We start from the raw sequence: 16,765 nt of genomic DNA, 5'->3' as shown, positions 1-16,765 counted from the left end.
TTTTTTTCTCCAACAGCCCAAGCATACATACTGGCCTATAAAATGGTGTGTAAAACAAATTCATAGGGAAAAAAGCGAAATAATAAATCAGCTCCATTGCGGATTGCAAGTGAAGAGGGGCTTAGTGCATTCCATTTAAACACATTTGAAGGGTTCTTCCAGTAATGGGCATTTGTGCAACGTAAGCAATGGCGTACTCCGTAATCTGAGTGAATGAGCCAGAGGGAATTTAGGATAGGCATAAAATTTGACTTTAATGCAGCCTTGCTATGAAGCACACTCCTCAGTCCTCACTTCACTTACATCTACTGAATCATCAAACTGCTGGTCCAGTCAGTGAGTACTATTTCTCCATACCCAATCGAATACGTGTTTCCCAGCATGCCATTCTCTCTCTCTTCTCTGTCTGCCAAATTGGACTTGGCAATGTCAGAGGCAGTTTGAGTCGTCGCACAGATCACAAACACACACACATGCTTTCACTCTCATGTGCTTCCAGACTCTTTAGTCAAACTAAGCCTTTGCGACACATAGGAAATTGGACTGTGACGCCCACAGATTTTATGCATACCATTCAAATTCTCACCAGTTAGTCTGTTAGGTTCTCAACTGGTTTAGCTTCAGGACCCAGATTTTTTACATTGGTGGTACCAAAATTGTTTATTGTTCTTTAAACTTGAAACCCGAACCGCTCTAACCTTTTGTTTTGATTTCCATTTAGGAGGTTCAAGCCTTAAATAGGGATATCAATCCACATAATTTGCACTTTGTCCACATAAATGCCATATCAATTCCATAAGTCCATAGTGATGATTTAGCATAAATGTCCTCAAGCAGATCCTTATACAGATGGATGAGTGGTGAGTTAGTTGGCTTGACTGTGGACAATGACTGGCGTGGTCTCAGAAGCCCCTCAGTGCTCTCACAGACATGCTTCATAAACACTCGCAGGAACTGGATGAATCACTGTTTGCTTTGGGTTTTCTTTTCTGTTTGCTTGCCACTGCTCAAATCTCTATATAGTCATAACAATGATAAACTAATGAACAAATGCACTGGAACTGTGGAAAAGAAATAGTGTAATTTTTCAATCCATTCTGTTTTAATCTCTGCCCCTGATCTCCTTTCTGTTTTTGTTTTTTTAGAAAAGTGACCAATTATTTAACAAACAACAAGAACAACAACAAAAACATCATTGATGCAAGTTATTTAATTTAGCTTGTTTTTAGTCTGCCTCCATCTAAAGTGCAGCGAACCAGCAGGTGAAGGGTTCCCAGGCCAAACAAGGCGAGCGCTGATAATGCTGGTGGAGGAAACATTGGATGAAATTGAGGAAAGTTTAAAAGAGGAGAGTATGCAGAGTGCTTTAATGAACTTCTGTGTTTCACCGAGTCCCTTAAGAAACCAACTGAACTCCAAGCATCACCAGTAACCCATTTTGAGATAGAGAAGCTAAAAAAAGAGTATGCAGAACTAGAACATACACATGCAAATCTTCGCAGCGCATTAGAGGGACAGATCGGGCTACTAGAGAAAAAACTTTAGGGAGGAAGAGCTGAAACAAAGGATAAAGAGCAAGCCACACATCACAATTGAAGACCTCAGAGCAAACATCATGGAAATTACTAAAGTGTTCAGAGAGACAATGGAAGCGAACAGATCATAGTTTCATCCACCTGTGACTCCACTACGAACTGAAAGGAGGCCTAAAGGCTGCTGTTCATGCCACAGAGGCCCAGAGAGGTCAAGCATGCAGGCACTGTTATCGCTGCGGACAAGATGGACATCTGTCATGAGGCTGTCGACAACAGAGGCCAGCATCGGGAAACGAGAGGTGATTGCTGAACTGGACCTCCCAGTAGTCCATTCTGTCATTTGGTCCCAAGTGAGCTTAGAAGTGCAACAGACATCCAGAACTGTCAGAGGAAAGCAAGGGAGTAAAGAAAATAACACCCAACCTATTATTCTTACTGATGGAACGAACCACTTTTGTTGACAAGTCACTGTCCCTAACCCCGCCTGAACTCTTGAACATCATTGGAAAAAGGTGCCTGGTCCACTGTCAGCTCAATGATGGCACAATTGAAGCCTTATGGGACACAGGAACCCAAGACAGTATTATCAACGCTGACTGGATAAAAAGCTACTTACCACATGTCACCGTCAGGCCGACTAAGGAGCTCCGGGGGCAAGGAACATTGACAGGACTGGCTGCCAATCACACAGAGATCCCTTTTGATTGCTGGGTGGAAGTGAGTTTCCGACTGAGTGATGATACAGACACAGAAGGGACCCTGCAAGTACCTATGCTCGTGGCAAGTGATGCTGGTGTGGCTGAAAACCCTATCATCGGTTATAATATTATTGAAGAGATAATCACCAGGTGGGAAGAACAGAAACCAGAATACTGTACCGTCTGTAAGGTAAGCAAAGCTTTCTCTATATCAATAAATAAGGCAAAATCAATGCTTAACCCTCTAGGCGCCACAGTCGAGTTTGAAATATTGCAGTAAACTAGCTTGTGTCAAACACGCTCGTCTGCACACTAACGCTGTGTGCGTTTACCCCTGTGGACTTGCTCACTGGCTTGCGCCGTGGGTACTCTACGTAGGTTGCGCCCACTACACAGTGCCCACCACTGCACATTATTTACAACGACACACAAAAGAGATTTTTCTATGTAGGAAATGTGCCCACTTTACTGTCACGGTTGGTAAATCCGCTGTCTCATTCTAGTCTTGTGTGTGTGTATGTGGTGCAGGTGTATGTTGTGTGGGTGTGTCTCGTTACGTTGTTTGTTCTGAGGGGCGTGGTCACTGGTTGGCCTGATCAGCGGCAGCTGTTCATGATCATCACAGCCTACTTAATGTCTTCTCTCCCTCTCCATGTTGTCAGATCGTTGTTTGAGTTCCCCGTGTCGCGTGCCTGTCCCATGTTCCTCGTGTTTCCTGTGCACCGGACTCTGGACTCTTCTATTGTCGATCTCACCAACTCACCATGGACTTATCCTCACTTTGCACACAGTCATCAGGATCCCATCTCAGTCCCTGCGTCACGATCTCCTGCTGTCTGTGTTCCCGCTCTACGGCTTCATCACAGAAGGATCTGTGCAACGATCTTCCATCACTTTACTGAGTATCTGTTCAATAAACATTGTCTTTTGCATTGCAATTGCTTCCGTCCTGTTTATCATTACAGAACGATCTGACCAATCATGGAAGCAGCAAGTGCATCTGCCTTGAAGGATTTCGTGGAGCATAGCATTGCCAGGATGGATCAGCAGCAGGAGAGCATTTCTTCCACCGGACGCGCTGTCCAAGCGCTCGTGACGCAGGTGTCCGGGCTCACCCAGCAGATCCAACGCCTGAGCGCTCCCACTGTGCCACCCACACCGGCCGTTTCCCCCGTCATACCAGAGAGGAGCCATCATCCTGAACCACGCCTACCCGTTCCTGAGAGTTACTCTGGTGAGCCTGAGTTTTGTAGAGCGTTTCTAACCAAATGTTCTATGAATTTTTCGCTACAGCCTATGACATTCGAGAGAGAGGAGTCTAAAGTGGCATTCGTCCTGACTTTACTTAAGGGTAAAGCGGCTCTGTGGGGAACGGCGGTGTGGGAGAATAAGGAACCATGCTGCGCCTCGTTCCATGCACTAGCCGCCGAAATGAAGAGAGTGTTCGACCGGAAGGTAGCGGGCAAAGAAGCGGCGAGAAGACTCGCCGACCTTAAACAGGGAAGCTCCTCAGTGGCCGACTACTCTATCGAGTTTCGCACTCTGGTGGCTGAGTGCAAATGGAACGAGGAGGCACAGTGGGATATGTTCCTGCATGGGCTGGCCGACCGTGTTCAACAAGAGATTTACATGCTGGATCTGCCTCCTCAACTCAACGACCTCATCGATCTGGCACTGCGGGTGGACGCTCGCATTAGCCGACTGGGCCGACACGTTCAATCGACCCACGACCACGGAGGCGCCAGAGGTCGCGGCAGCTTGGAGGAGAACACGGTCGGTCCCATCGATCACGAGCCCATGCAGGTAGGGAGAGCCCGGCTTTCCCGGGAGGAGAGAGAGAGGCGGCAGTCCCAAGGACTATGTTTGTACTGTGCAGGCCGGGGACATTTTCTACACTCATGCCCGGTAAAAGATCAAGCCCGGTAGTAAAGTTGAGGCTACTATCGGGTGGGATCTCCGCCGGGAAGACCTCACCATCCACTCTCCTTCCGGTAAGACTGAGATGGGGGAACAACAAGACTCACGACGCACGGGCACTGGTGGATTCCGGAGCTGAGGGCAACTTTTTGGACATTCGACTGGCGCACGAGTTACATCTTCCCATCTCATCTCTTCCTCACCAGATCTCGGTCAGTGCACTCAACGGACAACCACTTCCCAACATCTCCCTTTCCACTGGACCCATAACCCTCATCACCTCTGGCAACCATACTGAGACCATCTCCTTCCTCCTCATGCACTCACCCGTCGCACCCATTGTGTTAGGACACCCCTGGCTGGTTAAGCACAATCCCCGGGTGGACTGGGGCTCCGATTCTGTGTCCATGTGGAGCGAGTCCTGCCACGGCTCTTGTCTTGTCTCTGCTTGTTCTTCTGTTTCTGTTTCTGTGTTTCAGGAGAAGGCGACGGATTTGTCAAACGTGCCCGCGGAGTACCGGGACCTGAAGGAGGTGTTCAGTAAGTCTCGAGCTGCTTCTCTTCCTCCGCATCGTCCCTATGACTGTGCTATAGACTTAGTGCCAGGTAAATCTCCGCCTAAGGGCAAACTTTACTCTCTTTCTGTTCCTGAGAGGGAGGCCATGGAGAAATATATTTCTGATTCTCTAGCGGCCGGGTTCATCCAACCTTCCTCTTCTCCAGCGGGGGCGGGGTTCTTTTTTGTGGGTAAGAAGGATGGTTCTCTGCGACCTTGTATTGATTACCGAGAGCTGAACAACATCACGGTAAAGAATACATATCCTTTGCCGCTGATGTCTTCAGCTTTTGAGAGGTTCCAGGGAGCATCCATATTCACAAAATTGGATTTACGCAATGCATATCATTTGGTTCGCATCAGGAAGGGGGATGAATGGAAGACCGCGTTTAACACCCCCAGGGGGCACTTTGAATACTTGGTCATGCCTTTCGGCCTTTCCAACTCCCCAGCGGTCTTCCAGGCACTCGTCAATGACGTGTTGAGAGACATGGTTGACCAGTTCATATATGTTTACCTGGATGACATATTGATTTTTTCTTCGTCTCTCCAGGAACATGTGCAACATGTCAGACAAGTGCTTCAGAGGCTATTACAGAATGGGCTTTTTGTCAAGGCGGAGAAATGCGATTTTCATGCACAGTCTGTTTCCTTCCTAGGTTACATCGTCTCTTCCGAGGGAGTGCGCATGGACCCTGACAAAGTGAAGGCTGTGATAGATTGGCCAAGTCCAGATTCCCGTAAGGCCCTACAGCGGTTTCTGGGATTCGCCAACTTCTATCGGCGTTTCATTCGCAACTTCAGCCAACTAGCCGCACCTCTGACTGCCTTGACCTCCCCCAGAACGACGTTCAGGTGGTCGAATACAGCTGAGGCTGTATTCTCCAACCTCAAAGGCCGCTTCGTTTCGGCTCCCATCTTAGTCGCCCCTGATCCCACACGTCAGTTCGTGGTGGAGGTCGACGCGTCAGAGGTGGGGGTAGGTGCAGTTCTCTCCCAGCGCGCTTCCTCGGATGACAAGATGCACCCCTGCGCGTTTTTTTCCCATCGTTTATCACCCGCCGAACGTAACTATGACATTGGTAACAGAGAGTTGTTGGCCGTCAAATTAGCGTTGGAGGAGTGGCGTCATTGGTTAGAAGGGTCGGGGGTACCTTTTATCGTCTGGACCGATCATAAGAACCTTGAATATATTAGATCTGCCAAAAGACTCAACTCCAGGCAGGCTCGGTGGGCACTTTTTTTCGGACGTTTTGACTTTACTCTCTCGTACCGCCCGGGTTCCAAGAACATCAAACCCGATGCTTTATCTCGTATTTTTGATCCATCCGAGCGCCCGGTTACTCCCGAGTGTATTTTACCGGAGAAAGTAGTTATCTCCACACTCGTATGGGAGGTCGAATCGAGGGTCAAGACGGCCCTAGAAGGGGTAACGCCTCCGCCCGGTTGCCCACCGAATCGTTTGTTTGTTCCGGAGGGGTTACGGTCCGACGTTATCCGATGGGGTCATTGCTCCAACGTGGCCTGTCATCCAGGGATAAGTCGCACTAAGCACTTAGTAAAGCAACGGTTTTGGTGGCCATTAATGGCTCGCGATGTCCATGATTTTGTTTTGGCTTGCTCTGTTTGCGCGGTTGGTAAGACGTCTAACCGACCTCCAGATGGGTTACTCCAACCGCTGTCAGTCCCTTCGAGACCCTGGTCCCACATTGCGCTAGATTTTGTCACCGCCCTCCCACCCTCTAAGGGTATGACGGTTGTTTTGACTGTTGTGGACCGATTCTCGAAGGCGGCTCATTTCATCCCCTTGCCCAAATTACCTTCAGCCAAGGAGACAGCGGTCACCGTCATTGATCACGTCTTTCGGTTACATGGCCTCCCGATGGACGTGGTTTCTGACAGAGGTCCCCAGTTTGTGTCCAAATTTTGGACTGAGTTTTGTAGATTATTAGGAGCTACAGTCAGTCTGTCTTCGGGTTACCATCCCCAGACCAACGGTCAGTCTGAGCGAGCCAACCAAGATCTTGAAAGGGTGTTGCGATGTTTGGTTTCCAAGAACCCTTCTTCCTGGAGTCAACAACTTTCTATGGTTGAGTACGCTCATAACTCGTTACCAGTGTCATCTACGGGCCTTTCCCCGTTTAAGTGTAGTTTAGGGTACCAACCACCAATTTTTCCTAGCCTGGAATCCAAGGTCGCGGTCTCCTCCGCCCACGCCTTCGTCCAGAGGTGTCGCCGCGCATGGACTAGAGCCCGCGAGACTCTACTCCAAGTGGGGGCGCGCACCAAGGCTAAAGCCGACCGCCACCGGTCTAAGCCACCCGTATACGTCGTGGGTCAAAAAGTGTGGCTTTCTACCAAGAACATTCCACTCCGCTCCGTCTCTAATAAACTTGCTCCCAAATTTATTGGCCCATTCACTGTTACCAAGATCATTAGTCCGGTGACAGTCCGCCTCAACCTTCCTCCGGCGTACAGGAGAATTCATTCCGCCTTTCATGTTTCCAAGATCAAGCCCGTGTTTCATTCACATCTTAATCCGCCTGTCCCGGTTCCCCCACCGCCGCGACTCGTAGATGGGGAACCTACTTATTCGGTACATCGTATTCTGGACTCGAGACGGAGGGGACGCGGATTCCAGTATTTGGTGGATTGGGAGGGTTACGGTCCAGAGGAGAGGAGTTGGGTGCCTGCTCGAGACATACTGGATCACTCCCTTATCGATGATTACCGTCGGCAGGTAGGGTCGTCTGGGAACGGCAGGAGGCGTTCCTAGGGGAGAGGGTACTGTCACGGTTGGTAAATCCGCTGTCTCATTCTAGTCTTGTGTGTGTGTATGTGGTGCAGGTGTATGTTGTGTGGGTGTGTCTCGTTACGTTGTTTGTTCTGAGGGGCGTGGTCACTGGTTAGCCTGATCAGCGGCAGCTGTTCATGATCATCACAGCCTACTTAATGTCTTCTCTCCCTCTCCATGTTGTCAGATCGTTGTTTGAGTTCCCCGTGTCGCGTGCCTGTCCCATGTTCCTCGTGTTTCCTGTGCACCGGACTCTGGACTCTTCTATTGTCGATCTCACCAACTCACCACGGACTTATCCTCACTTTGCACACAGTCATCAGGATCCCATCTCAGTCCCTGCGTCACGATCTCCTGCTGTCTGTGTTCCCGCTCTACGGCTTCATCACAGAAGGATCTGTGCAACGATCTTCCATCACTTTACTGAGTATCTGTTCAATAAACATTGTCTTTTGCATTGCAATTGCTTCCGTCCTGTTTATCATTACATTTACAGTCTGCACTCCTGCACCCAAGTACTTTTCACAAAGCGTACTCGCGCCACGAGCACTATAAATGTGAGGCGCGCTCCCACTGCAAAGCCTGCGCTGCCAAAACCTAAACATTATCCCCACAGTGTTACAAGTTCACATTGTTACAGCACAAGCAACCGGGTTACCAGGTCCCTATTACTAAGCAGCCCACCCCTGAATCTAAATTAACCTCTAGCTTCGCGAGCCCAGGCCTGGCAGGCCATTCCTGGTATATCAAATTGGTTGTTGAACATATAAAACGAGGTTACTCGCTACATTTTTGCTCACAGACCCCCGCGATTCACGCCGTGGTCGAGCCCTCAGTGAGAAGCCTTGTCAGTTACGTGCTTCTCGCTGAGGTGTTAAAACTGTAAAGGAGATAGCGTTGGAAACAGTGCACCCGACGCTAGCGAGTCCGGTTTTTACTGTCGCTAATTCCTCGTCAAAGCACTTATGACATGCTCGTTCAAAATGCTGACGGTGAAACAAATCCTCATGCACATTCGCCTCGAGGATTGGTTTTTCACAATAGATCTGAAAAATGCATACTTTCTCGTTCAGATAGCCCCCACTACAGGCCATTCTTGAGATTCACCTTCGAGGGGCAGGCTTATCAGTACAGTATCTTTCTGGGCACTGTCATAGACTCAAGACTCATGAATGAGCGACTTATGTCATAAAGAACCAGCAGGTCTTGGTAACGTACATAAAATCGCCAGGGCGGCCGAGATCAGACTCTCTTCACCGCATGGCTAAGTATCTCCTTTTATGGGCAGAGCACAATCTGAGCTCCCTAAGGGCAGCTCACGTGCCAGGTATTCTGAATCAGGGTCCGGATATGTTATCCAGAATGGTCTCTTCACCCGCAAACGATTCAGTTAATTTGGAACACCTTTGACAGAGCGGAAGTAGACCTCTTCGCCTCAGAAGACAACACTCGCTGCCCAAAATTTTTCTCCAAACGCAGGGATGCCCTGGCCCATTTTTGGCCCAGACTCCCTCTATATGCTGCCTCCGATTGCGATGCTGCCGCAAACCATCAAAAAAGATCAGGGAGATAGTATCCACAGTTCTTTTAATAGCCCCACTATGGAAGAACTGCACTTGGTTCTGCGAACTGCTTCAGCTGTCAGACACAGCCCCATGGCCCGTTCTGCTGAGGAAATAACTCCTCAGGCAGGCGAAAGGGAAGATCTGGCATCCCAATCCCGAGCTATGGGCCCTCCACATATGGCCAATCAATGGGTATCCGGAAACCTCTCTGACAAGTTATGAACACTATTTCGGAAGCTAGAGCGCCCGCTATCAGGCGGCTCTGCTTTGAAGTGGTCACTGATTTTCTAATCAGTGTGCTGCGCGAAACATCGACGCACACTCATGCGAACTGGCGGAACTGCTTGCTTTTCTCCAAGAGCTAATGGACACGGGTCGTTCCCCCTCCACACTCAAAGTTTATGTTGCCACCGTAGCAGCTAACCACAACTCAGATCGTGGGACATTCACTAGGAAAAAGTGATCTTATTGTACGTTTTCTTAAAGGAGCCAGGAGATTAAACCCGCCTCGCTCTTCCTCAGTCTCTTTTTGGGACCTCGCCGCTCCGCCCCCTTCAGGCAGTCGGATCAGCTCTTCATTGCTTCGGTTGCCGCACTAAAGGTTGTGCTGTCCTGAAACAAAGACTCTCACACTGGATAGTGGATGCGATCTCACTAGCATATAGGTCTAGAACCACAGGCATTAAAGCCCACTCCACTAGAGGCATGGCCTTGTCTTGGGCTTGGTCATGTGGCACGTCCATGGAAGATATCTGTGCAGCGGCAGGCTGGCCTCTCCGCCCACTTTTATTAGATTCTACAATTTGGAGGTCCCAGCTTTACAAGCAGTGCTTTTCTCTGTCTAAGGGCTCTATCTGCAGCCCTGGCAACACAATTACTTATATTGCGTTCCGCTTATACACAATCGTTCATAAGCACCATTACCCTCTACCATAGATCCCGGTCAGGTGTTCAAACGAACCTACTCTTCCGGTTCTTTTCATTCCCCTTATGAAGCCCGCCTGTGTTGGTCTCTTTAGAGGTTTTTTGACTTTCCCTCATTTAGTTGGGGATTTTGGGTCAGTCAGCACGCATGGCATTTTCCATTGTGTTCCCATACGCATTATGAGAGACCTCTTGATAGGCAACGTACTCGGTTACTTTTGTAACCTCGGTTCCCTGAGAGAGGGAACGAGTATTGCATTCCGCGCCGTGCTTGTGCTTCTCAGGTGTCGCTTCAGTCGATTTTTAAAACCTAATACCTATGGCGAAGCAGGGTCCTATATAGCTTCCAGTATGCTAATTTTAGTCCCTTTTTCGGCGGTCTCTCTAGAGCGCCCCCATTCGCTCGCTCTCCTCAGCCACCTCTCCATAGGTTCCTGCAGTTGCCGCAGCTCGGCCATTCAGAGCGCTCCTCGCGCCGTGCTATTGCCATGCAGCTGCACTGCGCTTTACATAGATACCTTTATATAATAAAGTTTTGCTTCATATTCTCGAGAAAAGGAGCTTTTCCCATACGCAATACTTGTTCCCTCTCTCAGGGAACCGAGGTTACGAAAGTAACCAAGTACGTTTTCTTTGTTGGTTGATTGTTTCTATTTTACTATATTTTTACTTGTTATTAATTTTTTTGTTATTTTTTTCCTTTGTTGCACTTTGAGATTCTTTGGAATGAAAAGTGCATTATAAATAAAATCTATTATTATTATTATTATTATTATTATTATTATTATTATTATTATTATTATTATTAAGTGTTGGGTCTTCTATTTGCGGACCCTGATTCTGAAGGTAAATATTTGCCTTCAGAAGATGAAGGTGATTCTGAAAGTGAAAGTATGGTGAATCCTTTGCCCAATGTCGATGGTTCTTTGCCCAATGTCAGTGGTGGGAACAATGTTTTCTGGGGTCAATGTGTTCATCGCGAAGTTAGCAGGCGTGTTAGTGCTGTGGGGAATGAGGCGGCCGCAGAAGATTTTTACCACGCCAGCCTGAAGCTTTTTTTTCTGAACGTTTGCCTCTCCGCAATCGCAGCGACAATACTGTGTCGGAACATTCCAATCAATTGCGGGTGGATGAGAGATAAATCATTATGTTTGTTTGATAATGCCGTTTTTTTCAAGCCCTGTGGGTGATTCATTCTGGTTGCCTTTTGTAACTGTTCGTAGATATAGGAAGGAAAGTGGCGGGAACTGGCGAACATTTAAAAAACTTTAATCAAATAAACAAACTGAAAGTAACGCGGGCAGCCCCTCATGGACAACTGCAGCGCAAACACATAATAAAACATAAACAAAACACTATGTAAAGTCGAGGCCTGGTGATCTCTCGTTCTTCACTGGTGATCCCGGGGGGTAATTAATAATGAGATGGTTATATCGATGTCTACGTGTATCCAATACACTTCTGTGAGGTCCGGCATGACTGTCGGGCTTAAATAATCCTGTTTTAGATCATGTTAGTTTTGCTAATGAATGTTATGCATGACATTTGGACTCCGGCAGAGAGAGACACAATGTTATCGGCCTGCATGATAATGGCTCATTAATATCAGGAGAGTCGCGTCAACATCACCCCCACTGAAACAAAACCTATAGCTACATTTACATTACTGTCTCTTTTATCAACTTTTTCATTATTTTATTTTATTTTATCATTTATGTTTATTTTATTTATAAGAATATGGATGGGGGGGGTAATAATTTGGTAAATTTTATAACAAATTCTATAATAACTTTTGTTAAAAATAGTAAATTGCTCAGAAGTACAACAGAAGTTGTAATACAAGTTATAGTAGCCTAAATGTGTGTTTATAATAAACTATTATTTGTATAATCGATAGGGAGAACAGGGCACAATCTAACGCTTTTTGACTTTCTCAGTTTGTGTAAATCCACTTGTGGTTAAGAGTATTTATTTTTTCCCACATTAATTTCACACGTCTAGTAAAAATGTGTGTTTTTTTTTTCATTAATGCAGTGTATCCTTTTTTTTCTTGATTTAACCTGAAAGAATGGAAGTTAAATGTGACAACATGCCCCATGGGTTCATGATAACATGACCAAATGACAGCTTAAAATGTTACCTGATATAATCAAAGAAATATCCAAGACAAACTAAAATATTTTGTAAATAAAATACAATTATTAACTTTTTCAAATCAAATTATGGAATTTATTAATAATTAAAAATTAACACATGTTTGGATTTGACAACTAAACATAAAACCTAAAAATACATACAGCATAGTTTGTTAGGTTGTGCCCCGCGCTCTTCTAGTAGAGGATTTCAGTTAAATACAAATATAAAGTTATGAAACTATGCCAAACTTAGCCCAATCGGTTTGCTCTGGAACAAGTAATAGATTAATAAGACCAAAGATTGCCTGTTTGTTATACCCAAAATGAATTATACCTGTTTACCTGACATTGTCTCTGAAAATGTCTAAACAATTTGTCAAATAAGCGCCGTTATATTTGTCACATATTTGCAGATCTAAATAACCGCATAAAAAAAATTCTGTTTTATCACACAACAACATTAGCATTTGTACAATCTTGGTGGCTTTGCTCGTCTGCTGTGACACTCTCTGTGAGAGAAAACTGTAATGGTTCCAGTGGTGATACTGGTAGAAAGTCACATGAAAAGGCTCTCAGCCAGTTCGAATCGAGAGCCAGTACAAACTGTATTCAATGTTTTGAGTTACTGTTGATAGTTCAAGGAAATGTCTCAAGTATAGTGCTAAATTCAGAAAATAACTGTTCTCCCTTTAATGATTTGGTTCAGTAAGTGGTAAATAGTGTGTTTCTGCTCAGCCAGAACAAATTAGAAATCAGAATGGTAACAAAAGTAGGTCTAATTCTTACACACTTTAGTTGAACTACACTGTAAAAAGTAATTCAGGGTGTTGTCTGTAGGAATTTATTTTAAAAAGTATATTTATTCCAATAAATTGATTTTCTTTTATTTTTGAATTAATTTAAGTTTTACATAAGTAAAAAGTGTGAATGTTTTTGCAACTTATTATTACCTATCAAAAAAATGATTTCCCTGACCTTCACAATAAATTGTTTCTACAAAACTCTATTTAAGTGTTTATATCTGAAGTAAAACGTCACGACACGCCCACATGCTGCAGCAGAACAACGAACGAGATCGTTGCGCGTTGTCACCTGGCTGTACCGGACCAGTTTCGGGTTTCTGTGGAGTTTTTGAGGATCTTACAACGCGCAACCGATGTAAGTATAGCTATTTACATTGCAAGTTAGGTTTTAGCCGAATGAGCACGCATTTTTTAACTAAAATGTAAAAGCGTCGCCTGTTTCAGACAGCATTAAGTGTGTCAGTTTTGCTGGCGCCGCATGAGGCCTACCGAAGGTCGTGAAATTAACAATAAAAGTTACGTTAACTGTTAGGTTTGTAGTTACTGTTATCCCCGCATGGCTGAAAAATATGAGGACATGACATAATATATTCCTGGTGTCTCTCTGCAACGTGGTATCATGAAAATTCGTAAATGTGTTGTTGTGTTGCAAAGCAGCTGTTTATGGACCTAACGTTAGTCCGCTTCAACATTGTTTAATCAGTTTTTAAATGCTTTAACTTAATCTGTTGATATATTTGTCTGAAATATTTTGAAACCATTTGATCTAGTAAAAAGATTATATATTTATTTTGCGTTGCATTAACATCAATGATCCTGATATTTTCCTAAATAAACTTTTGTTTCATCTGTGTTGCTTCTTTAGAAGACCATCAAATCTATTGGGAGGAAAAGTTCATGGAGTAGGTAAGCTTTTTAGTAGGTTGAATTGAGATAAATGTTTCAGAGGTTTATTGTTATCTGTCATTTAAAGGAATTAAGGTAACCAAAAGTCAGTTATTGAGTGTCAGGAAAAAAGGAACGGAAAAAAAAGTATCATCCCTTTCTGATTTTTGGATTGCATTAAAATGAAAGGTTGTCAATTCTTGTGTTCCAAATAACAGTTAAACAATTGATGTATTACAGGTAAATGAAGAATTCCGAAGGTGTGCTGCAGTTCCACTAGAATCAGTGTTTATGTCCCAGCTGGACAAGTACTCCAAAACTTCTCGACCTGTTTAGTGCGAAGGGTGGAGCGGTTGGTCAACGCATCAATAACTTGTTAATGGAACTGATACAGGTGAGGCGAAAGTGGTAACAATGTTGCAGGGGCATATTCATACAATAAGTACTTTATTCTCTTGTCTTGCCTATAGATGAATATTGCAAAAAACATTTTTGTTTACAGCTGCTAATTAATTTTAAATATAAAAGAAAGAAATATGCCGGTAAGCTCTGTTAAATAGGTAGTACAGACCCACACTGATAATTGCATTGTAGTTATATTGCCTGCAAGATTCAGTTTTTCATTATTCATTTGCCAACTATAGGATCCAAGTACCTCTGTGGTGAATGAGAGACTCTGAGATGTGAAAACATGGGAGAGAGTGGGCAAGAGCTCATCTCTGACTACTATGTAAGTATTGTTTAAAAAGCATAGTTTTAATTTTTTTGGGGGGGAAGCATTTATTCCTCAGATATCAATCTTATGTCTGTCTGAGTTTAATACGGAGCTGGAGTTGAGGATTGGTTAGCTTGTCTAAGAACAAATACTATAATTGGGTGGAAATGGCTTGTCTGATGGCTCAGTCAAAAGTTCAAAAACACACCTACAAACAACCAAATGTCTGCACAGGAACCAGTTATCAAAATTAATCTTTTGGTCTTCCAGTGGCTAGTAAACTTGATTTAAAATATACTGTCATATTTTTCAACTGCAGCTTCACAGAAGTAAAATCCTTGTTTACATGAATGCAGGAGTCATTATTTATCTGCTGATATAACTGTAAGAGTGGCATTTTCAGATACTTTTACTTAACCACACCTATGTGTTACCAGCTGAACCCCTCTCCCCTTTAAGGATTTAGGCCTTGGAGGTGACTTGTGTATGTGATTTAGTCTCGCAGGTTTGTTGTGTCAAGTGAGACTGTACTGAAAGTTGTACTATGAAGCCAGTTCAACAGGCCAGGCTTACTGTGCAGGAGCTGGCTCGTCCAAACTTAAAACCTATTGTGAACTTTTAATGTGTGATTTTATTGAAGGCTTTTGAAGATTGTTCTCTGTTGCCATTTATTGTTCTGTTTATGTCTCATACAGGGAAAAACAGAGAGCAGTGTGCACAAGGACTTGCGCAATATGCAGATATATGTCTGTCGTGAACCAGATGCAGTGGGCATCATCGTTGAGGGAATCCTAGGGCATGTTGCCTGCTTCTGGGTATGACATATGCTCTGAACCTGCAGTATCCACCACAACTCTGCAAAACATCTGAGATGTTCCAAAGACTTTTTGTGGGAACCTTCCTCTTGATTCATGACATTAAAAAACAAACTTCTGATTTAGTTGGTCAAATGCCAGCCTCACACTCATAAATGGCAATCTTGTGTTTTTCAGAAGATTGTTCTGAATGTTTAATTGTTAATTGGCTAGTAGAATATGGCACAGATTGTACTTAAAATGTGTTCTTGTATTAATTTATTATGTTTTAATAAATATGAAAAGGTAATGTACTGTACATTTTATGTATCGCTCAGGTGAAGAGTCACTGTATTTTAATGTCAGTGTTAAGAGTACACAGATTGAACTTTGAAGGTGTTCAATGCTGCACTTAAAGATGAGGTCAGAAGTTTCTGTAATTTTTTATGTTACAAATGTTTACATTACCATTATTGTTACATTAAAATTGATTACAGAAAATGTACCCAATTGTTTATGACAGCTGTTATAGAGCAATAAACGTTGGAAACGAATACATCGCTTTCCTTATTTATTAAAGTTATGGCAATGGTAACTAATTATTTAAAGTGGATTAAGAAATAATTTGTCTAAATTAATAATAATAATAATAAATTAATTAATTTGAGTAAATTAATTAATTAAAATAAAAACAATTTTTATTTTAAATTTTACTTATTTTAACTAAGTATGATTTGGTAAATTAATTAATTAAAATAAAAACAATTTTTATTTTAAAATTTACTTATTTTAACTAAGTATGATTTGGTCGATATGCTGCTCATTAACACAATGGTTAAACTCAAATGTTTTACTTTATCTTGTAGACTCTACTTAATTTTTTAGCATACAGTAAAATAGATAATACTGATTTTTACCAACTCAAAAAACCAAGAAGTTCACTAAACTTACAAAAAGTAGTTGGAAAATGTTGCCTTAATTTTTTTGAGTTTTATTTAAGTAACAGTTTTTACAGTGTACATTCTTTCTTATTCTGTCTGTCTCCATCCCTCACACACAGATGAGGCATGTGCTGTCCGGAGTCAAAGGAGGGCAGTGTGGTGTCAGTAGGGTGAGAATCAGACGGCTACTGTGTGTTTACTCACTCATAGTTTCCCAGCAATACTTCCTCACTGCAGTCGGCCACAGGAATGCAGAAAATAAGTGATTCTCCAGCGTTCACACACTCCTGTCTTTAAACACACACATGTACGAGTCTAAATGCCACAGCATACATTGGAAAACACACTAGTCTCGCGAGATACAGACTTGATAGGTCAATCGTTCAAGGAGAACGCCTGGCAATATTTACACAGAAACCCAGTTGTTAGTTGTATGTTAGTTGCCATTATAGAACCTAGTGAAACATCAACAGAGCTGAGATAAATCGACAAATTAAATTGAC

The 16,765-nt window shown here is 43.8% G+C and overlaps 1 long non-coding RNA gene across 1 annotated transcript; it reads left to right on the top strand.

The window, feature by feature from the left end:
- Positions 1-13,420: 13,420 nt before the first annotated feature.
- LOC137045223 (uncharacterized) lies at positions 13,421-15,411 on the top strand. The gene is made up of 4 exons (XR_010898720.1): positions 13,421-13,833; positions 14,053-14,206; positions 14,457-14,542; positions 15,223-15,411. It is a non-coding gene; the product is annotated as an uncharacterized lncRNA (long non-coding RNA).
- The last annotated feature ends 1,354 nt before the right edge of the window (positions 15,412-16,765 follow it).

The sequence above is a fragment of the Pseudorasbora parva genome, chromosome 17, assembly GCF_024679245.1.
Source record: "Pseudorasbora parva isolate DD20220531a chromosome 17, ASM2467924v1, whole genome shotgun sequence".
Lineage (NCBI taxonomy): Eukaryota > Metazoa > Chordata > Actinopteri > Cypriniformes > Gobionidae > Pseudorasbora > Pseudorasbora parva.
This window is presented reverse-complemented; position numbering and strand designations above follow the sequence as displayed.